This window comes from Dendrobates tinctorius, unplaced genomic scaffold (genome assembly GCF_039654945.1).
Source record: "Dendrobates tinctorius isolate UK_male_01 unplaced genomic scaffold, ASM3965494v1 ptg000028l, whole genome shotgun sequence".
NCBI lineage: Eukaryota > Metazoa > Chordata > Amphibia > Anura > Dendrobatidae > Dendrobates > Dendrobates tinctorius.
The window spans coordinates 30,745,320-30,769,042 of record NW_027361696.1 but is presented as its reverse complement, the minus strand read 5'-3'; positions in this window follow the sequence as shown (position 1 = coordinate 30,769,042).

Here is a 23,723-nt window from a genome sequence, read left to right as displayed (position 1 = left end):
CGCTGTGCTTGTGTGATGTGTCTGATGTGTGCTCTGTGCTTGCGTGATGTGTCTGATGTGTGCTCTGTGATTGTGTGATGTGTCTGATGTGTGCTCTGTTCTTGTGTGATGTGTCTGATATTTGCTCTGTACTTGTGTGATGTGTCTGATGTGTGCTCTGTGTTTGTGTGATGTGTGTGATGTGTGCTCTGTGCTTGTGTGATGTGTCTGATGTGTGCTCTGTGCTTGTGTGATGTGTCTGATGTGTGCTCTGTGCTTATGTAATGTGTCTGATGTGTGCTTTGTACTTGTGTGATGTGTCTGATGTGTGCTTTGTGCTTGGTGACGTGTCTGATGTGTGCTCTGTGCTTGTGTGATGTGTCTGATGTGTGCTCTGTGCTTGGGTGATGTGTCTGATGTGTGTTCTGCGCTTGTATGATGTGTCTGATGTGTGCTCTGTGCTTGTGTGATGTGTCTGATGTGTGGGCTGGGCTCGTATGATGTGTCTGATGTGTGTTCTGTGCTTGTGTGATGTGTCTGATGTGTGCTCTGTCCTTGTGTGATGTGTCTGATGTGTGCTCTGTGCTTGTGTGATGTGTCTGATGTGTGGGCTGTGCTCGTATGATGTGTCTGATGTGTGTTCTGTGCTTGTGTGATGTGTCTGATGTGTGCTCTGTCCTTGTATGATGTGTCTGATGTGTGCTCTGTGCTTGTGTGATGTGTCTGATGTGTGCTCTGTTCTTGTGTGATGTGTCTGATGTGTGCTCTGCACTTGTGTGATGTGTCTGATGTGTGCTCTGCACTTGTGTGATGTGTCTGATGTGTGTTCTGTGCTTGTGTGATGTGTCTGATGTGTGCTCTGTGCTTGTGTGATGTGTCTGATGTGCGCTATGCTTGTGTGATGTGTCTGATGTGCGCTCTGTGCTTGTGTGATGTGTCTGATGTGTGTTCTGTGCTTGTGTGATGTGTCTGATGTGCGCTCTGTGCTTGTGTGATGTGTCTGATGTGCGCTATGCTTGTGTGATGTGTCTGATGTGCGCTCTGTGCTTGTGTGATGTGTCTGATGTGTGCTCGGTGCTTGTGTGATGTGTCTGATGTGCGCTGTGCTTGTGTGATGTGTCTGATGTGTGCTCTGTCCTTATGTGATGTGTCTGATGTGTGCTCGGTGCTTGTGTGATGTGTCTGATGTGCACTCTGTGCTTGTGTGATGTGTCTGATGTGTGTTCTGTGCTTGTGTGATGTGTCTGATGTGTGCTCGGTGCTTGTGTGATGTGTCTGATGTGAGCTCTGTGCTTGTGTGATGTGTCTGATGTGTGCTCTGTGCTTGTGTGATGTGTCTGATGTGTGCTCTGTGCTTGTGTGATGTGTCTGATGTGTGCTCTATGCTTGTGTGATGTGTCTGATGTGTGCTCTGTGCTTGTGTGATGTGTCTGATGTGTGCTCTGTGCTTGTGTGATGTGTCTGATGTGTGCTCGGTGCTTGTGTGATGTGTCTGAAGTGCGCTCTGTGCTTGTGTGATGTGTCTGATGTGTGCTCTGTGCTTGTGTGATGTGTCTGATGTGTGCTCTATGCTTGTGTGATGTGTCGGATGTGTGCTCTGTGCTTGTGTAATGTGTCTGATGTGTGCTCTGTGCTTGTGTGATGTGTCTGATGTGTGCTCTATGCTTGTGTGATGTGTCTGATGTGCGCTCTGTGCTTGGGTAATGTGTCTGATGTGTGCTCTGTGCTTGGGTAATGTGTCTGATGTGTGTTCTTTGCTTGTGTGATATGTCTGATGTGTTCACTGTGCTTGTGTGATGTGTCTGATGTGTGTTCTGTGCTTGTGTGATGTGTCTGATGTGTACTCTGTCCTTGTGTGATGTGTCTGATGTGCGCTCTGTGCTTGTGTAATGTGTCTGATGTGTGCTATGTGCTTCAGTGATGTGTCTGATGTGTGCTCAGTGCTTGTGTGATTTGTCTGATGTGTGCTCTGTGCTTGTGTGATGTGTCTGATGTGTGCTCTGTGTTTGTGTGATGTGTCTGATGTGTGCTCTGTGTTTGTGTGATGTGTCTGATGTGTGCTCTGTACTTGTCTGATGTGTGTTCTGTGCTTGTGTGATGTGTCTGATGTGTGTTCTGTGTTTGTGTGATGTGTCTGATGTGTGCTCTGTTCTTGTGTGATGTGTCTGATGTGTGCTCTGTGTTTGTGTGATGTGTCTGATGTGTGCTCTGTGTTTGTGTGATGTGTCTGATGTGTGCTCTGTGTTTGTGTGATGTGTCTGATGTGTGCTCTATGCTTGTGTGATGTGTCTGATGTGTGCTCTGTGCTTGGGTAATGTGTCTGATGTGTACTCTGTCCTTGTGTGATGTGTCTGATGTGCGCTCTGTGCTTGTGTAATGTGTCTGATGTGTTCTATGTGCTTGTGTGATGTGTCTGATGTGTGCTCTGTGCTTGTGTGATGTGTCTGATGTGTGTTCTGTGCTTGTGTGATATGTCTGATGTGTGTTCTGTGCTTGTGTGATGTGTCTGATGTGTACTCTGTCCTTGTGTGATGTGTCTGATGTGTGTTCTGCGCTTGTGTGATGTGTCTGATGTGTGCTCTGGAGTTGTGTGATGTGTCTGATGTGTGCTCTGTTCTTGTGTGATGTGTCTGACATGTGCTCTGCACTTGTGTGATGTGTCTGATGTGTGTTCTATGCTTGTGTGATGTGTCTGATGTGTGTTCTGTGCTTGTGTGATGTGTCTGATGTGTGCTCTGTGTTTGTGTGATGTGTCTGATGTGTGCTCTGTTCTTGTGTGATGTGTCTGAAGTGTGCTCTGTGTTTGTGTGATGTGTCTGATGTGTGCTCTGTGTTTGTGTGATGTGTCTGATGTGTGCTCTGTGTTTGTGTGATGTGTCTGATGTGTGCTCTATGCTTGTGTGATGTGTCTGATGTGTGTTCTGTGCTAGGGTAATGTGTCTGGTGTGTGCTATGTGCTTGTGTGATGTGTCTGATGTGTGTTCTATGCTTGTGTGATGTGTCTGATGTGTGCTCTGTGCTTGTGTGATGTGTCTGATGTGCGCTATGCTTGTGTGATGTGTCTGATGTGCGCTCTGTGCTTGTGTGATGTGTCTGATGTGTGCTCGGTGCTTGTGTGATGTGTCTGATGTGCGCTGTGCTTGTGTGATGTGTCTGATGTGTGCTCTGTCCTTATGTGATGTGTCTGATGTGTGCTCGGTGCTTGTGTGATGTGTCTGATGTGCACTCTGTGCTTGTGTGATGTGTCTGATGTGTGTTCTGTGCTTGTGTGATGTGTCTGATGTGTGCTCGGTGCTTGTGTGATGTGTCTGATGTGAGCTCTGTGCTTGTGTGATGTGTCTGATGTGTGCTCTGTGCTTGTGTGATGTGTCTGATGTGTGCTCTGTGCTTGTGTGATGTGTCTGATGTGTGCTCTATGCTTGTGTGATGTGTCTGATGTGTGCTCTGTGCTTGTGTGATGTGTCTGATGTGTGCTCTGTGCTTGTGTGATGTGTCTGATGTGTGCTCGGTGCTTGTGTGATGTGTCTGATGTGCGCTCTGTGCTTGTGTGATGTGTCTGATGTGTGCTCTGTGCTTGTGTGATGTGTCTGATGTGTGCTCTATGCTTGTGTGATGTGTCGGATGTGTGCTCTGTGCTTGTGTAATGTGTCTGATGTGTGCTCTGTGCTTGTGTGATGTGTCTGATGTGTGCTCCATGCTTGTGTGATGTGTCTGATGTGCGCTCTGTGCTTGGGTAATGTGTCTGATGTGTGCTCTGTGCTTGGGTAATGTGTCTGATGTGTGTTCTTTGCTTGTGTGATATGTCTGATGTGTTCACTGTGCTTGTGTGATGTGTCTGATGTGTGTTCTGTGCTTGTGTGATGTGTCTGATGTGTACTCTGTCCTTGTGTGATGTGTCTGATGTGCGCTCTGTGCTTGTGTAATGTGTCTGATGTGTGCTATGTGCTTCAGTGATGTGTCTGATGTGTGCTCAGTGCTTGTGTGATTTGTCTGATGTGTGCTCTGTGCTTGGGTAATGTGTCTGATGTGTGCTCTGTGCTTGTGTGATGTGTCTGATGTGTGCTCTGTGTTTGTGTGATGTGTCTGATGTGTGCTCTGTGTTTGTGTGATGTGTCTGATGTGTGCTCTGTACTTGTCTGATGTGTGTTCTGTGCTTGTGTGATGTGTCTGATGTGTGTTCTGTGTTTGTGTGATGTGTCTGATGTGTGCTCTGTTCTTGTGTGATGTGTCTGATGTGTGCTCTGTGTTTGTGTGATGTGTCTGATGTGTGCTCTGTGTTTGTGTGATGTGTCTGATGTGTGCTCTGTGTTTGTGTGATGTGTCTGATGTGTGCTCTATGCTTGTGTGATGTGTCTGATGTGTGCTCTGTGCTTGGGTAATGTGTCTGATGTGTACTCTGTCCTTGTGTGATGTGTCTGATGTGCGCTCTGTGCTTGTGTAATGTGTCTGATGTGTTCTATGTGCTTGTGTGATGTGTCTGATGTGTGCTCTGTGCTTGTGTAATGTGTCTGATGTGTACTCTGTCCTTGTGTGATGTGTCTGATGTGTGTTCTGCGCTTGTGTGATGTGTCTGATGTGTGCTCTGGAGATGTGTGATGTGTCTGATGTGTGCTCTGTTATTGTGTGATGTGTCTGACATGTGCTCTGCACTTGTGTGATGTGTCTGATGTGTGTTCTATGCTTGTGTGATGTGTCTGATGTGTGTTCTGTGCTTGTGTGATGTGTCTGATGTGTGCTCTCTGTTTGTGTGATGTGTCTGATGTGTGCTCTGTTCTTGTGTGATGTGTCTGAAGTGTGCTCTGTGTTTGTGTGATGTGTCTGATGTGTGCTCTGTGTTTGTGTGATGTGTCTGATGTGTGCTCTGTGTTTGTGTGATGTGTCTGATGTGTGCTCTATGCTTGTGTGATGTGTCTGATGTGTGTTCTGTGCTAGGGTAATGTGTCTGGTGTGTGCTATGTGCTTGTGTGATGTGTCTGATGTGTGTTCTATGCTTGTGTGATGTGTCTGATGTGTGCTCTGTGCTTGTGTGATGTGTCTGATGTGCGCTCTGTGCTTGTGTGATATGTCTGATGTGCGCTGTGCTTGTGTGATGTGTCTGATGTGCGCTCTGTGCTTGTGTGATGTGTCTGATGTGTGCTCGGTGCTTGTGTGATGTGTCTGATGTGCGCTGTGCTTGTGTGATGTGTCTGATGTGTGCTCTGTGCTTGTGTGATGTGTCTGATGTGTGCTCGGTGCTTGTGTGTTGTGTCTGATGTGCGCTCTGTGCTTGTGTAATGTGTCTGATGTGTGCTCTGTGCTTGTGTGATGTGTCTGATGTGTGCTCGGTGCTTGTGTCATGTGTCTGATGTGCGCTCTGTGCTTGTGTGATGTGTCTGAAGTGTGCTCTGTGCTTGTGTGATGTGTCTGATGTGTGCTCTATGCTTGTGTGATGTGTCTGATGTGTGCTCTGTTCTTCTGTGATGTGTCTGATGTGTGCTCGGTGCTTGTGTGATGTGTCTGATGTGCGCTCTGTGCTTGTCTGATGTGTCTGATGTGTGCTCTGTGCTTGTGTGATGTGTCTGATGTGTGCTCTATGCTTGTGTGATGTGTCTGATGTGTGTTCTATACTTGTCTGATGTGTGCTCTTTTCTTGTGTGATGTGTCTGATGTGTGCTCGGTGCTTGTGTGATGTGTCTGATGTGCGCTCTGTGCTTGAGTGATGTGTATGATGTGTGTTCTGTACTTGTGTGATGTGTGCTCTGTGCTAGGGTAATGTGTCTGATGTGTGCTCTGTGCTTGTGTAATGTGTCTGATGTGTGCTATATGCTTGTGTGATGTGTCTGATGTGTACTCTGTCCTTGTGTGATGTGTCTGATGTGTGCTCTGTGCTTGAGTGATGTGTATTCTGTACTTGTGTGATGTGTGCTCTGTGCTAGGGTAATGTGTCTGGTGTGTGCTATGTGCTTGTGTGATGTGTCTGATGTGTGCTCTGTGCTTGTGTAATGTGTCTGATGTGTGCTATATGCTTGTGTGATGTGTCTGATGTGTGCTCTGTGCTTGTGTGATGTGTCTGATGTGTGCTCTGTTCTTGTGTGATGTGTCTGATGTTTGCTCTGTACTTGTGTGATGTGTCTGATGTGTGCTATATGCTTGTGTGATGTGTCTGATGTGTGCTCTGTTCTTGTGTGATGTGTCTGATGTGTACTCTGTCCTTGTGTGATGTGTCTGATGTGTGCTATATGCTTGTGTGATGTGTCTGATGTGTGCTCTGTGATTGTGTGATGTGTCTGATGTGTGTTCTGTGCTTGTGTGATGTGTCTGATGTGTGCTCTATGCTTGTGTGATGTGTCTGATGTGTGCTCTGTGCTTGTGTGATGTGTCTGATGTGTGCTCTGTTCTTGTGTGATGTGTCTGATGTTTGCTCTGTACTTGTGTGATGTGTCTGATGTGTGCTCTGTGTTTGTGTGATGTGTGTGATGTGTGCTCTGTGCTTGTGTGATGTGTCTGATGTGTGCTCTGTGCTTGTGTGATGTGTCTGATGTGTGCTCTGTGCTTGTGTAATGTGTCTGATGTGTGCTTTGTACTTGTGTGATGTGTCTGATGTGTGCATTGTGCTTGGTGACGTGTCTGATGTGTGCTCTGTGTTTGTGTGATGTGTCTGATGTGTACTCTGTGCTTGTGTGATGTGTCTGATGTGTGCTCTGTGCTTGGGTGATGTGTCTGATGTGTGTTCTGCGCTTGTATGATGTGTCTGATGTGTGCTCTGTGCTTGTGTGATGTGTCTGATGTGTGGGCTGTGCTCGTATGATGTGTCTGATGTGTGTTCTGTGCTTGTGTGATGTGTCTGATGAGTGCTCTGTCCTTGTGTGATGTGTCTGATGTGTGCTCTGTGCTTGTGTGATGTGTCTGATGTGTGGGCTGTGCTCGTATGATGTGTCTGATGTGTGTTCTGTGCTTGTGTGATGTGTCTGATGTGTGCTCTGTCCTTGTGTGATGTGTCTGATGTGTGCTCTGTTCTTGTGTGATGTGTCTGATGTGTGCTCTGCACTTGTGTGATGTGTCTGATGTGTGCTCTGCACTTGTGTGATGTGTCTGATGTGTGTTCTGTGCTTGTGTGATGTGTCTGATGTGTGCTCTATGCTTGTGTGATGTGTCTGATGTGTGCTCTGTGCTTGTGTGATGTGTCTGATGTGCGCTCTGTGCTTGTGTGATGTGTCTGATGTGCGCTCTGTGCTTGTGTGATGTGTCTGATGTGCGCTGTGCTTGTGTGATGTGTCTGATGTGCGCTCTGTGCTTGTGTGATGTGTCTGATGTGTGCTCGGTGCTTGTGTGATGTGTCTGATATGCGCTGTGCTTGTGTGATGTGTCTTATATGTGCTCTGTGCTTGAGTGATGTGTATGATGTGTGCTCTGTGCTTGGGTGATGTGTCTGATGTGTGTTCTGCGCTTGTGTGATGTGTCTGATGTGTGCTCTGTATTTGTGTGATGTGTCTGATGTGTGCTCTGTCCTTGTGTGATGTGTCTGATGTGCGCTCTGTACTTGTGTAATGTGTCTGATGTGTGGGCTGTGCTTGTGTGATGTGTCTGATGTGTGCTCTGTGCTTGGGTAATGTGTCTGATGTGTGTTCTGTGCTTGTGTGTTATGTCTCATGTGTGCACTGTCCTTGTGTGATGTGTCTGATGTGTGTTCTGTGCTTGTGTGTTATGTCTCATGTGTGCTCTGTGCTTGTGTGATCTGTCTGATGTGTGCTCTGTGCTTGGGTAATGTGTCTGATGTGTGTTCTTTGCTTGTGTGATGTGTCTGATGTGTTCACTGTTCTTGTGTGATGTGTCTGATGTGTGTTCTGTGCTTGTCTGATGTGTCTGATGTGTGCTCTGTGCTTGTGTGATGTGTCTGATGTGTGCTCTATGCTTGTGTGATGTGTCTGATGTGTGTTCTATACTTGTCTGATGTGTGCTCTTTTCTTGTGTGATGTGTCTGATGTGTGCTCGGTGCTTGTGTGATGTGTCTGATGTGCGCTCTGTGCTTGAGTGATGTGTATGATGTGTGTTCTGTACTTGTGTGATGTGTGCTATGTGCTTGTGTGATGTGTCTGATGTGTGCTCTGTGCTTGTGTAATGTGTCTGATGTGTGCTATATGCTTGTGTGATGTGTCTGATGTGTACTCTGTCCTTGTGTGATGTGTCTGATGTGTGCTCTGTGCTTGAGTGATGTGTATTCTGTACTTGTGTGATGTGTGCTCTGTGCTAGGGTAATGTGTCTGGTGTGTGCTATGTGCTTGTGTGATGTGTCTGATGTGTGCTCTGTGCTTGTGTAATGTGTCTGATGTGTGCTATATGCTTGTGTGATGTGTCTGATGTGTGCTCTGTGCTTGTGTGATGTGTCTGATGTGTGCTCTGTTCTTGTGTGATGTGTCTGATGTTTGCTCTGTACTTGTGTGATGTGTCTGATGTGTGCTATATGCTTGTGTGATGTGTCTGATGTGTGCTCTGTTCTTGTGTGATGTGTCTGATGTGTACTCTGTCCTTGTGTGATGTGTCTGATGTGTGCTATATGCTTGTGTGATGTGTCTGATGTGTGCTCTGTGATTGTGTGATGTGTCTGATGTGTGTTCTGTGCTTGTGTGATGTGTCTGATGTGTGCTCTATGCTTGTGTGATGTGTCTGATGTGTGCTCTGTGCTTGTGTGATGTGTCTGATGTGTGCTCTGTTCTTGTGTGATGTGTCTGATGTTTGCTCTGTACTTGTGTGATGTGTCTGATGTGTGCTCTGTGTTTGTGTGATGTGTGTGATGTGTGCTCTGTGCTTGTGTGATGTGTCTGATGTGTGCTCTGTGCTTGTGTGATGTGTCTGATGTGTGCTCTGTGCTTGTGTAATGTGTCTGATGTGTGCTTTGTACTTGTGTGATGTGTCTGATGTGTGCATTGTGCTTGGTGACGTGTCTGATGTGTGCTCTGTGTTTGTGTGATGTGTCTGATGTGTACTCTGTGCTTGTGTGATGTGTCTGATGTGTGCTCTGTGCTTGGGTGATGTGTCTGATGTGTGTTCTGCGCTTGTATGATGTGTCTGATGTGTGCTCTGTGCTTGTGTGATGTGTCTGATGTGTGGGCTGTGCTCGTATGATGTGTCTGATGTGTGTTCTGTGCTTGTGTGATGTGTCTGATGAGTGCTCTGTCCTTGTGTGATGTGTCTGATGTGTGCTCTGTGCTTGTGTGATGTGTCTGATGTGTGGGCTGTGCTCGTATGATGTGTCTGATGTGTGTTCTGTGCTTGTGTGATGTGTCTGATGTGTGCTCTGTCCTTGTGTGATGTGTCTGATGTGTGCTCTGTTCTTGTGTGATGTGTCTGATGTGTGCTCTGCACTTGTGTGATGTGTCTGATGTGTGCTCTGCACTTGTGTGATGTGTCTGATGTGTGTTCTGTGCTTGTGTGATGTGTCTGATGTGTGCTCTATGCTTGTGTGATGTGTCTGATGTGTGCTCTGTGCTTGTGTGATGTGTCTGATGTGCGCTCTGTGCTTGTGTGATGTGTCTGATGTGCGCTCTGTGCTTGTGTGATGTGTCTGATGTGCGCTGTGCTTGTGTGATGTGTCTGATGTGCGCTCTGTGCTTGTGTGATGTGTCTGATGTGTGCTCGGTGCTTGTGTGATGTGTCTGATATGCGCTGTGCTTGTGTGATGTGTCTGATATGTGCTCTGTGCTTGAGTGATGTGTATGATGTGTGCTCTGTGCTTGGGTGATGTGTCTGATGTGTGTTCTGCGCTTGTGTGATGTGTCTGATGTGTGCTCTGTACTTGTGTGATGTGTCTGATGTGTGCTCTGTCCTTGTGTGATGTGTCTGATGTGCGCTCTGTACTTGTGTAATGTGTCTGATGTGTGGGCTGTGCTTGTGTGATGTGTCTGATGTGTGCTCTGTGCTTGGGTAATGTGTCTGATGTGTGTTCTGTGCTTGTGTGTTATGTCTCATGTGTGCACTGTCCTTGTGTGATGTGTCTGATGTGTGCTCTGTGCTTGTGTGATCTGTCTGATGTGTGCTCTGTGCTTGGGTAATGTGTCTGATGTGTGTTCTTTGCTTGTGTGATGTGTCTGATGTGTTCACTGTTCTTGTGTGATGTGTCTGATGTGTGTTCTGTGCTTGTGTGATGTGTCTGATGTGTACTCTGTCCTTGTGTGATGTGTCTGATGTGAGCTCTGTACTTGTGTAATGTGTCTGATGTGCGCTCTGTGCTTGTGTGATGTGTCTGATGTGTGCTCTGTACTTGTGTGATGTGTCTGATGTGTGCTCTGTGCTTGTGTGATGTGTCTGATGTGTGGGCTGTGCTTGTGTGATGTGTCTGATGTGTTCACTGTGCTTGTGTGATGTGTCTGATGTGTGTTCTGTGCTTGTGTGATGTGTCTGATGTGTGCTCTGTGCTTGGGTAATGTGTCTGATGTGTGTTCTGTGCTTGTGTGATATGTCTGATGTGTGCACTGTGCTTGTTTGATGTGTCTGATGTGTGTTCTGTGCTTGTGTTATATGTCTGATGTGTTCATTGTGCTTGTTTGACGTGTCTGATGTGTGCTCTGTGCTTGTGTGATGTGTCTGATGTGTGTTCTGTGCTTGTGTGATATATCTGATGTGTTCACTGTGCTTGTGTGATGTGTCTGATGTGTCTTCTGTGCTTGTGTGATGTGTCTGATGTGTCTTCTGTGCTTGTGTGATGTGTCTGATGTGTGCTCTGTGCTTGGGTGATGTGTCTGATGTGTGTTCTGCGCTTGTGTGATGTGTCTGATGTGTGCTCTGTGCTTGTGTGATGTGTCTGTTGTGCGCTCTGTGCTTGTGTGATGTGTCTGTTGTGTGGGCTGTGCTCGTATGATGTGTCTGATGTGTGTTCTGTGCTTGTGTGATGTGTCTGATGTGTGCCCTGTCCTTGTGTGATGTGTCTGATGTGTGCTCTGTGCTAGGGTAATGTGTCTGATGTGTGCTAGGTGCTTGCGTGATGTGTCTGATGTGTGCTCTGTTCTTGTGTAATGTGTCTGATGTGTGCTCTGGAGTTGTGTGATGTGTCTGATGTGTGCTCTGTTCTTGTGTGATGTGTCTGATGTGTGCTCTTCACTTGTGTGATGTGTCTGATGTGTGTTCTGTGCTTGTGTGATGTGTCTGATGTGTGTTCTGTGTTTGTGTGATGTGTCTGATGTGTGCTCTGTTCTTGTGTGATGTGTCTGATGTGTGCTCTGTGTTTGTGTGATGTGTCTGATGTGTGCTCTCTGTTTGTGTGATGTGTCTGATGTGTGCTCTGTGTTTGTGTGATGTGTCTGATGTGTGCTCTATGCTTGTGTGATGTGTCTGATGTGTGCTCTGTGCTAGGGTAATGTGTCTGGTGTGTGCTATGTGCTTGTGTGATGTGTCTGATGTGTGCTCTGTGCTTGTATAATGTGTCTGATGTGTGCTATATGCTTGTGTGATGTGTCTGATGTGTGCTCTGTGCTTGTGTAATGTGTCTGATGTGTGCTCTGTGCTTGTGTGATGTGTTTGATGTGTGTTCTGTACTTGTGTGATGTGTGCTCTGTACTTGTGTGATGTGTCGGATGTGTGCACTGTACTTGTGTGATGTGTCTGATGTGTGCTCTTTGCTTGTGTGATGTGTCTGATGTGTGTTCTGTGCTTGTGTGATGTGTCTGATATGTGCTCTGTGCTTGTGTGATGTGTCTGATGTGTGCTATGTGCTTGGGTGATGTGTCTGATGTGTACTCTGTCCTTGTGTGATGTGTCTGATGTGTGCACTGTGCTTGTGTAATGTGTCTGATGTGTGCTCTGTGATTGTGTGATGTGTCTGATGTGTGTTCTGTGCTTGTGTGATGTGTGCTCTATGCTTGTGTGATGTATCTGATGTTTGCTCTGTACTTGTGTGATGTGTCTGATGTGTGCTCTGTGTTTGTGTGATGTGTGTGATGTGTGCTCTGTGCTTGTGTGATGTGTCTGATGTGTGCTCTGTGCTTGCGTGATGTGTCTGATGTGTGCTCTGTGCTTGTGTAATGTGTCTGATGTGTGCTTTGTACTTGTGTGATGTGTCTGATGTGTGCTTTGTGCTTGGTGACGTGTCTGATGTGTGCTCTGTGCTTGTGTGATGTGTCTGATGTGTGCTCTGTGCTTGTGTGATGTGTCTGATGTGTGCTCTGTGCTTGTGTGATGTGTCTGATGTGTGCTCTATGCTTGTGTGATGTGTCTGATGTGTGCTCTGTTCTTGTGTGATGTGTCTGATGTGTGCTCGGTGCTTGTGTGATGTGTCTGATGTGCGCTCTGTGCTTGTGTGATGTGTCTGATGTGTGCTCTGTGCTTGGGTGATGTGTCTGATGTGTGCTCTGTGCTTGTGTGATGTGTCTGATGTGTGCTCTGTGCTTGTGTGATGTGTCTGATGTGTGCTCTGTGCTTGTGTGATGTGTCTGATGTGTGCTCTATGCTTGTGTGATGTGTCTGATGTGTGCTCTGTTCTTGTGTGATGTGTCTGATGTGTGCTCGGTGCTTGTGTGATGTGTCTGATGTGCGCTCTGTGCTTGTGTGATGTGTCTGATGTGTGCTCTGTGCTTGTGTGATGTGTCTGATGTGTGCTTTGTGCTTGGTGACGTGTCTGATGTGTGCTCTGTGCTTGTGTGATGTGTCTGATGTGTGCTCTGTGCTTGGGTGATGTGTCTGATGTGTGCTCTGTGCTTGTGTGATGTGTCTGATGTGTGGGCTGGGCTCGTATGATGTGTCTGATGTGTGTTCTGTGCTTGTGTGATGTGTCTGATGTGTGCTCTGTCCTTGTGTGATGTGTCTGATGTGTGCTCTGTGCTTGGGTGATGTGTCTGATGTGTGCTCTGTGCTTGTGTGATGTGTCTGATGTGTGGGCTGTGCTCGTATGATGTGTCTGATGTGTGTTCTGTGCTTGTGTGATGTGTCTGATGTGTGCTCTGTTCTTGTGGGATGTGTCTGATGTGTGCTCTGTGCTTGTGTGATATGTCTGATGTGTGCTCTGTTCTTGTGTGATGTGTCTGATGTGTGCTCTGCACTTGTGTGATGTGTCTGATGTGTGCTCTGCACTTGTGTGATGTGTCTGATGTGTGTTCTGTGCTTGTGTGTTGTGTCTGATGTGTGCTCTGTGCTTGTGTGATGTGTCTGATGTGCGCTCTGTGCTTGTGTGATGTGTCTGATGTGCGCTATGCTTGTGTGATGTGTCTGATGTGCGCTCTGTGCTTGTGTGATGTGTCTGATGTGCGCTGTGCTTGTGTGATGTGTCTGATGTGTGCTCTGTGCTTGTGTGATGTGTCTGATGTGTGCTCGGTGCTTGTGTGATGTGTCTGATGTGCACTCTGTGCTTGTGTGATGTGTCTGATGTGTGTTCTATGCTTGTGTGATGTGTCTGATGTGTGCTCGGTGCTTGTGTGATGTGTCTGATGTGCGCTCTGTGCTTGTGTGATGTGTCTGATGTGTGCTCTGTGCTTGTGTGATGTGTCTGATGTGTGCTCTATGCTTGTGTGATGTGTCTGATGTGTGCTCTGTTCTTGTGTGACGTGTCTGATGTGTGCTCTGTGCTTGTGTGATGTGTCTGATGTGTGCTCTGTGCTTGGGTGATGTGTCTGATGTGTGCTCTGTGCTTGTGTGATGTGTCTGATGTGTGGGCTGGGCTCGTATGATGTGTCTGATGTGTGTTCTGTGCTTGTGTGATGTGTCTGATGTGTGCTCTGTCCTTGTGTGATGTGTCTGATGTGTGCTCTGTGCTTGGGTGATGTGTCTGATGTGTGCTCTGTGCTTGTGTGATGTGTCTGATGTGTGGGCTGTGCTCGTATGATGTGTCTGATGTGTGTTCTGTGCTTGTGTGATGTGTCTGATGTGTGCTCTGTTCTTGTGGGATGTGTCTGATGTGTGCTCTGTGCTTGTGTGATATGTCTGATGTGTGCTCTGTTCTTGTGTGATGTGTCTGATGTGTGCTCTGCACTTGTGTGATGTGTCTGATGTGTGCTCTGCACTTGTGTGATGTGTCTGATGTGTGTTCTGTGCTTGTGTGTTGTGTCTGATGTGTGCTCTGTGCTTGTGTGATGTGTCTGATGTGCGCTCTGTGCTTGTGTGATGTGTCTGATGTGCGCTATGCTTGTGTGATGTGTCTGATGTGCGCTCTGTGCTTGTGTGATGTGTCTGATGTGCGCTGTGCTTGTGTGATGTGTCTGATGTGTGCTCTGTGCTTGTGTGATGTGTCTGATGTGTGCTCGGTGCTTGTGTGATGTGTCTGATGTGCACTCTGTGCTTGTGTGATGTGTCTGATGTGTGTTCTATGCTTGTGTGATGTGTCTGATGTGTGCTCGGTGCTTGTGTGATGTGTCTGATGTGCGCTCTGTGCTTGTGTGATGTGTCTGATGTGTGCTCTGTGCTTGTGTGATGTGTCTGATGTGTGCTCTGTGCTTGTGTGATGTGTCTGATGTGTGCTCTATGCTTGTGTGATGTGTCTGATGTGTGCTCTGTTCTTGTGTGATGTGTCTGATGTGTGCTCGGTGCTTGTGTGATGTGTCTGATGTGCGCTCTGTGCTTGTGTGATGTGTCTGATGTGTGCTCTGTGCTTGTGTGATGTGTCTGATGTGTGCTCTATGCTTGTGTGATGTGTCTGATGTGTGCTCTGTGCTTGTGTGATGTGTCTGATGTGCGCTCTGTGCTTGTGTGATGTGTCTGATGTGCGCTCTGTGCTTGTGTGATGTGTCTGATGTGCGCTGTGCTTGTGTGATGTGTCTGATGTGTGCTCTGTGCTTGTGTGATGTGTCTGATGTGTGCTCGGTGCTTGTGTGATGTGTCTGATGTGCGCTGTGCTTGTGTGATGTGTCTGATGTGTGCTCGGTGCTTGTGTGATGTGTCTGATGTGTGTTCTGTGCTTGTGTGATGTGTCTGATGTGTGCTCTGTGCTTGTGTGATGTGTCTGATGTGTGCTCGGTGCTTGTGTGATGTGTCTGATGTGTGTTCTGTGCTTGTGTGATGTGTCTGATGTGTGCTCTGTGCTTGTGTGATGTGTCTGATGTGTGCTCGGTGCTTGTGTGATGTGTCTGATGTGCGCTGTGCTTGTGTGATGTGTCTGATGTGTGCTCGGTGCTTGTGTGATGTGTCTGATGTGTGCTCTGTGCTTGTGTGATGTGTCTGATGTGTGCTCGGTGCTTGTGTGATGTGTCTGATGTGCGCTGTGCTTGTGTGATGTGTCTGATGTGTGCTCTGTGCTTGTGTGATGTGTCTGATGTGTGCTCGGTGCTTGTGTGATGTGTCTGATGTGCGCTGTGCTTGTGTGATGTGTCTGATGTGTGCTCTGTGCTTGTGTGATGTGTCTGATGTGCGCTCTGTGCTTGTGTGATGTGTCTGATGTGCGCTGTGCTTGTGTGATGTGTCTGATGTGTGCTCGGTGCTTGTGTGATGTGTCTGATGTGTGTTCTGTGCTTGTGTGATGTGTCTGATGTGTGCTCTGTGCTTGTGTGATGTGTCTGATGTGTGCTCTGTGCTTGTGTGATGTGTCTGATGTGTGCTCTGTGCTTGTGTAATGTGTCTGATGTGTGCTATGTGCTTGGGTGAGATGTTTGATATGTACTCTGTCCTTGTGTGATGTGTCTGATGTGTGCACTGTGCTTGTGTAATGTGTCTGATGTGTGCTCTGTGCTTGTGTGATGTGTCTGATGTGTGCTATGTGCTTGTGTGATGTGTCTGATGTGTGCTCTGTGATTGTGTGATGTGTTTAATGTGTGTTCTGTGCTTGTGTGATGTGTCATATGTGTTCTATGCTTGTGTGATGTGCCTGATGTGTGTTCTGTGCTTGTGTGATGTGTCTGATGTGTGCTCTCTGCTTGTGTGATGTGTCTGATGTGTGCTCTGTGCTTGTGTGATGTGTCTGATGTGTGCTATGTGCTTGTGTAATGTGTCTGATGTGTGCTCTGTGCTTGTGTAATGTGTCTGATGTGTGCTCTGTGCTTGTGTGATGTGTCTGATGTGTGCTCTGTGCTTGGGTAATGTGTCTGATGTGTACTCTGTCCTTGTGTGATGTGTCTGATGTGCGCTCTTTGCTTGTGTAATGTGTCTGATGTGTGCTATGTGCTTGTGTAATGTGTCTGATGTGTGCTCTGTGCTTGTGTGATGTGTCTGATGTGTTCACTGTGCTTGTGTGATGTGTCTGATGTGTACTCTGTCCTTGTGTGAAGTGTCTGATGTGTCTTCTGTGCTTGTGTAATATGTCTGATGTGTGCTATGTGCTTCTGTGATGTGTCTGATGTGTGCTCATTGCTTCTGTAATGTGTCTGATGTGTTCATTGTGCTTGTGTGATGTGTCTGATGTGTGATCTGTGCTTGTGTGATGTGTCTGATGTGTGCTCTGTACTTGTGTGATGTGTCTGATGTGTCTTCTGTGCTTGTGTGATGTCTCTGATGTGTGCTCTGTGCTTGTGTGATGTGTCTGATGTGTGCTCTGTGCTTGTGTGATGTGTCTGATGTGTGGGCTGTGCTCGTATGATGTGTCTGATGTGTGTTCTGTGCTTGTGTGATGTGTCTGATGTGTGCTCTGTCCTTGTGTGATGTGTCTGATGTGAGCTCTGTGCTAGGGTAATGTGTCTGATGTGTGCTAGGTGCTTGCGTGATGTGTCTGATGTGTGCTCTATTCTTGTGTAATGTGTCTGATGTGTGCTCTGGAGTTGTGTGATGTGTCTGATGTGTGCTCTGCACTTGTGTGATGTGTCTGATGTGTGCTCTGCACTTGTGTGATGTGTCTGATGTGTGTTCTGTGCTTGTGTGATGTGTCTGATGTGTGTTCTGTGCTTGTGTGATGTGTCTGATGTGTGCTCTGTGCTTGTGTGATGTGTCTGATGTGTGCTCTGTGCTTGTGTGATATGTCTGATGTGTGCTCTGTGCTTGTGTAATGTGTCTGATGTGTGTTCTGTGCTTGTGTGTTATGTCTCATGTGTGCACTGTCCTTGTGTGATGTGTCTGATGTGCGCTCTGTGCTTGTGTAATGTGTCTGATGTGTGCTCTGTGCTTGTGTGATATGTCTGATGTGTGCTCTGTGCTTGGGTAATGTGTCTGATGTGTGTTCTGTGCTTGTGTGTTATGTCTCATGTGTGCACTGTCCTTGTGTGATGTGTCTGATGTGCGCTCTGTGCTTGTGTAATGTGTCTGATGTGTGCTCTGTGCTTGTGTGATGTGTCTGATGTGTGCTCTGTGCTTGGGTAATGTGTCTGATGTGTGCTCTGTGCTTGGGTAATGTGTCTGATGTGTGTTCTTTGCTTGTGTGATATGTCTGATGTGTGTTCTGTGCTTGTGTAATGTGTCTGATGTGTGCTATATGCTTGTGTGATATGTCTGATGTGTACTCTGTCCTTGTGTGATGTGTCTGATGTGCACTCTGTGCTTGTGTAATGTGTCTGATGTGTTCTATGTGCTTGTGTGATGTGTCTGATGTGTGCTCTGTGCTTGTGTGATGTGTCTGATGTGTGCTCTGTGCTTCGGTAATGTGTCTGATGTGTGTTCTGTGCTTGTGTGATATGTCTGATGTGTGTTCTGTGCTTGTGTGATGTGTCTGATGTGTGTTCTGATCTTGTGTGATGTGTCTGATGTGTACTCTGTCCTTGTGTGATGTGTCTGATGTGTGTTCTGCGCTTGTGTGATGTGTCTGATGTGTGCTCTGGAGTTGTGTGATGTGTCTGATGTGTGCTCTGTTCTTGTGTGATGTGTCTGATGTGTGCTCTGCACTTGTGTGATGTGTCTGATGTGTGTTCTATGCTTGTGTGATGTGTCTGATGTGTATTCTGTGCTTGTGTAATGTGTCTGATGTGTGCTCTGTGTTTGTGTGATGTGTCTGATGTGTGCTCTCTGTTTGTGTGATGTGTCTGATGTGTGCTCTATGCTTGTGTGATGTGTCTGATGTGTGCTCTGTGCTAGCGTAATGTGTCTGGTGTGTGCTATGTGCTTGTGTGATGTGTCTGATGTGTGCTCTGCACTTGTGTGATGTGTCTGATGTGTGTTCTATGCTTGTGTGATGTGTCTGATGTGTGCTCTGTGCTTGTGTGATGTGTCTGATGTGCGCTCTGTGCTTGTGTGATATGTCTGATGTGCGCTGTGCTTGTGTGATGTGTCTGATGTGCGCTCTGTGCTTGTGTGATGTGTCTGATGTGTGCTCGGTGCTTGTGTGATGTGTCTGATGTGCGCTGTGCTTGTGTGATGTGTCTGATGTGTGCTCTGTGCTTGTGTGATGTGTCTAATGTGTGCTCGGTGCTTGTGTGTTGTGTCTGATGTGCGCTCTGTGCTTGTGTGATGTGTCTGATGTGTGCTCTGTGTGATGTACAATATCTGCAAGATATGTTTTCTGTTGCAATGTGCTAACAAATCCTCCATCCTAGGACATTGTAAACTGTCAGTAGTAGGAATTCCTTCCCCCCAGGTTTTACCAACCCTGCCACTTCCTCTGGAAGAGCAGGAATGTTAATTAGCTAGACCATCTTCCTCACACCATTTGGCTTCTCTCAGCTGAAAGAGAAAAAAGTGCGGGAACTAAACTTCTTTGTGTGAAACGAATAAAACTATGAGAGACTATACCATAAGAACCAAATACCCTAGAGATATGAAAATCATATTTTTGTAACCTGAGCGGTCCCAGCTTCGAGACCGCGTATGTTTCGAAGTTCTACCCTGTCCAGAACATGAGATAGGATTTGCGCCCAAATGGACGGTCATATCGCATAGATGTTTGATGTTTTCTTGATGGGCTCATTACGCTGGGAAACATGATACCACTGATGAGTCCATACCAGCTTCTCCCATAAAGTTATAGCTAATCTAAGTTTTGTAGCCAAAACATAACTTGGATAAGAGAGGTGGGATCAACCCAGAATGCACCTCTCTGTGATGTCACATAGGAAAGTCTATAAGGCATTTCCTGGGCAAACCAGCTCAGAACAGCTGCAGAGTCCGTGCTGACAAGAACTCAGATGAGCGGAGAAGTGCAGCTCCGCCTCCACCCACCTTAGCCGCATGGTCCGCCTAAGGAACAATATGGAACTGTGAGTGCAATCTCTTTGTTTTCTCCACTTTTATTTTATACCTGTACTGTACATATTTTATGTCTCAATTTTATAGCAACTTTTATCTGTAATCACTGTCCTCTTTCGGAAAATAAATGAAATTATTTAGATCTGTCTCCATGCTCTAAGAATCGAACTATACGCCTTTGTTAGATAATCGCTACTAATTCAAGGGGTTTGCCACGGACCCTCTTAATTTAACACTGTGAATTAAGTAACCGTGACTGGTGGCAGCACGTTGTGTACGGCTATTACGGCTTGCTGGCAGTACAGAAGGGTCTTATATTGCTGAATAAGGGTCTGCGGCCACAGCATTGATAATTCCCTTACTGCAGAAGCCTAATTGCCGGTTCACAACAGGCAGCCCGTCCGGCGACCAATTATCCTAGGTGCAGTTCCCTGACTGACCTGAGGGTAAGGGGGGCGCCGGAGAGCTGCGAGTTCCAAGGTGGAACTGAGAAAGTGGGATATACACAAATCCCCGCAGTACTTGGAAGATTGATAGCAGTGGTGGGGCATCCAAATTAAACTCCCCCTGCGGCAAATTGTAGAGCGAGATTAGCTTGCTGGATATTTTTGTCACATGGTGCCAGTGGTGGGATAATTAAGATAAGCCCCACTGCGCCTGTGATAGCCGTGTGCCGGCATTGTGTCATGTCCCTCCGTCCGCTAATACACCGGTGTCAGTGGTGGGATTGTGACATAGTGGTGACACAGGGTCCGCTGTCCGTCGCGTTTTGGTGGCAGCGGGACCCCCGTTAGTCGTCGCCCGTAAGTGGACGAACGGCGGTGGGCTGTTCGTCACATATTGGTGGCAGAGCGGTGGGATAATCCTAGAGCATTAGTGATTTGGTTTGAGCAATCATTCCTCTCACTAAAGACCTGCACGGTTCCTGCGGGAATCCTGCATCATAGGTTTTGGAGAACAGACTCAGTGGTTACTAGTCCTGAGACATTAGTGTGTACTTGCAAGTATCCCCCTCCCGTTTCTTCGTTTTTCTTTTTCTATCTTTTATTTGGCAACCATGGCGGCGATGACAGTGGAGTGGTATCAGAAGCAGAAAAAGGACACCCTTGCTGGGTTATGCACGTACCGAGGCATAGACGCCGCAGGCGGAACCAAAGATCAAATGATCGCGGCTCTAGTGCAGCTGGACAACGACCAGAATCCAGCGAGCGCAGAAGTTGGCCCAAGTTGCCATGGGGATGCAGCAGAGGCTCCACTCCTGAGCGCTGGCCCCACATTCAACCAGAACGGGGTGGACCCCTATCTGCAAATGGCCTTGGACGAACTCCCCGCCGAAGACAGGGATGGGCGGGTGAGGCTGATCCAGCAATATCGGCAGGAGGCCCAAGCCGAACGTGAGCGCCAAGCTGAGGCTGAGAGAGCCGAGCGCCAGGCGCAGAGGGCCCATGAACTGGAGGTACTCCAGCGGGGTGGGAATACCCCCACAGCCCGAAGCAGTGAGCCCAGCAGCGTCCAGACTCCTAAACCCCGGCCAGAGCATTTTCCCGTGATGGAAAAGGATGGGGACTTGGACACATTTCTGCGAGCCTTTGAGAAAGCCTGCAGACAGTACCAGCTGCCTAGAGACCAATGGGCAAGGTACTTGACCCCAGGGCTAAAAGGCAAAGCCCTGGAGGCATTTGCTTCTCTTCCGCCAGAAGCCGATGACGACTATGACGCCATAAAGCAGGCGCTGATCGCCAAATACCGGCTGACACCTGAGGTATACCGAAAGAAGTTCCGACACCTCCAACGTGGCCCACATGATAGCTACAGTGATGTGGTGCAAGGACTCAGGACCCACTTTGACCAGTGGATCCATGGACTGTCCGTTGAAACCTTTGAGCAGCTACGGGACCTGATGATCAAAGACCAGTTCCTGCATCTCTGCCCAGCTGAGGTCCGACAGTTCATCCTGGACCGCGAACCAACGAACGCGGACAAAGCGGCGCAGATCGCCGACAACCACGAGGCCAACCGGAAGCCCGAGACGCAGAGGCCAGTCGCCACCAGCTGGAAAGGGGGTAAGCCAGCAACCAACCCCAATGCCCCAGCTAGCCGTCCCTCCGGAGGCCCTGTCCCTGTTGCCAGCAGCAGGCCGGCTACTGACAGTCGCCTGTGTCACCACTGCCAGCGGCCTGGTTACTTCTTTTACACCTGTCCGAATAGGCCGAAGAACCCCCCAGCCAAGGCCCCCGGGCCCAACGCCTCTGTTCTTTTGGTGGGAGGTGTGGTTGGGAGGGCTGACGACAACGTTCAACCTGTTCAGGTGGGGGCCCGTCTTGCTACAGGCCTCAAGGACACCGGGGCTGAACGAACCCTCATCCGTCCTGGACTGGCGGCCCCTGAAGAGTTTGTTGAGGGGAAAACCCTGACTGTCACCGGGATTGGAGGAACCCGTTGTCCCTTGCCAGTGGCACGAGTTTTTCTTGACTGGGGTGCCGGGAGCGGGTTGAGGGAGGTGGGAGTGTCTGAAAATTTGCCCACTGATGTTTTATTGGGGACTGACTTGGGGAGGATGGTTGCATACTATGTCCCTGACACCCTTCCCCAAACTGATAATAAGGGTAACGTTAACCCTGATGATGTTGATGATGGGAAACTGAATGTGTTACCTGCTAATGCCTTGATGAGTAATGATGCAACTAACAACCATTCTTTCCCAAGGTATGATGCTGATGCTGATGTGAATGTACCAAAGCAAACTGATAACCATTCTTTTCCTAGGAATGTTGATGTATCTGTGCCGACTGAACCCGTTAACCCTTTCTTTGAAACGGTAGATGTGTCCACAGGTACCGAGGTGCTCAGCCCCGTCACTCTGCGGAGTGAGACGGCTGAGGAACCCCTGGCAGGAGCAAGCAACGGTGCTCAAGAGAATGGGGAGGTGCATGGGGACCATGAGGAAGGTAATGCCATGCAGCTGACCAGTGCCACCGAGGAAGGTAACTGGCCCATAAGTAGCACTGCTCCTAAAGTGTTGGGGGTGGATGGGGAGGGAGAGCCCAGGGCAGCACCGGCTGGTGGGTCTGTAGAAATCCCCAGGGAGACAGCATACATAGCAGCTGTCACACGCAGTCAGAGTGCCCAGATCGCAGGTAACGCACTGTCTTCTGGACCCTCTGCTGCTACAGGAGAGACTGAACCAGAGGTGAACCCAGAGCTGGTTCCAGAGGGTCCCAGTAAAGGAGGTACCCTGACGTCACTTCTGGCAGCCTCCAGCATGGAGTTCCAGGCTGCTCTGCACTCAGATGCCAGCCTGGAGAAATTGAGAGGTCTCGCCGAGACGCCCACCTCCAAGTCTGATAAGGAGAGGGTGTTCTGGGAACGAGGAAGGTTGTACCGGGAGACAGTACCCGGAGATCCTAAAAAGGAGTGGTTGAGGGAAAGACAGCTGGTCGTCCCCTATCAGTTCAGAACTGAGTTGTTGCGGATTGCCCATGAGATTCCACTCGCTGGACACTTGGGGATCAGCAAAACAAAGGCACGGCTGTCTCAACACTTCTATTGGCCCAAGATGGGGACAGATGTAACACACTACTGCCGCTCCTGTGCCACCTGTCAAAAAGTGGGTAAGGCGGGGCCTGCTCTTAAGGCTCCCCTTATTCCTTTGCCGGTGATAGAGGAGCCTTTCCAGAGAATCGCGGTGGACATTGTAGGACCGCTGTCCGTCCCCAGCAGCTCCGGAAAGCGATACATTCTCACCGTGGTAGACTACGCTACCCGGTACCCAGAGGCAGTAGCTCTGTCTTCAACCAGGGCAGATAAGGTGGCTGACGCACTGGTGACCATCTTTTCAAGAGTAGGATTTCCCAGGGAGATGCTTACCGATCAAGGGCCCCAATTCATGTCTCGCCTAATGGAGGCTCTCTGTGAGAAAATGCAGGTAACGCAGCTGGTATCGAGTCCGTATCACCCACAGACTAATGGTTTGTGTGAACGTTTCAACGGTACCCTCAAACAGATGCTCCGCATACTGGTTGAGACCCAAGGGCGCGACTGGGAGCGGTACCTCCCACACCTGCTGTTCGCTTACAGAGAAGTTCCGCAGGCCTCGACCGGGTTCTCCCCCTTCGAGCTCCTGTATGGCAGGCGAGTCCGGGGACCCCTTGGGTTGATAAGAGAATCCTGGGAAGATGAGCCAAACCCCACAGAAGTGTCCATCGTGGATTATGTCATGCGCTTCCGTGACAAGATGCAGACCTTGACGCAGTTGGTGCATGACAACATGACGCAGGCTCAGGCTGACCAGAAGCACTGGTACGACCAGAACGCCCGGGAGCGGACCTACCAGGTGGGCCAAAAGGTGTGGGCGCTGGTCCCTGTACCAACGGATAAGCTTCAGGCAGCCTGGGAAGGCCCGTACGTCGTCCACCAACAGCTCAACCCGGTCACCTACGTGGTCACGCTTGACCATGCTCGGGGTAGGCGCAAGGCCTTTCACGTCAACATGCTGAAGGCGCACTACGAACGTGAAGCTTGCATCCTACCGGTCTGCAATCTGCCAGAGGATGGGGAGGAAGATTCCCTCCTGGACATGCTGGCCCAGGCCAAGGCCAATGGGTCCATTGAGGACATGGAGATAAGTGGTTCGCTCACCGTGTCCCAGCGGTTGCAGTTGATGGCCACCCTGGAACTCTTCCGGCCCGTGTTCACCAACCGTCCTGGGAGGACGGAGTTAGCGGTTCATGAGGTGGACACCGGGAATCATG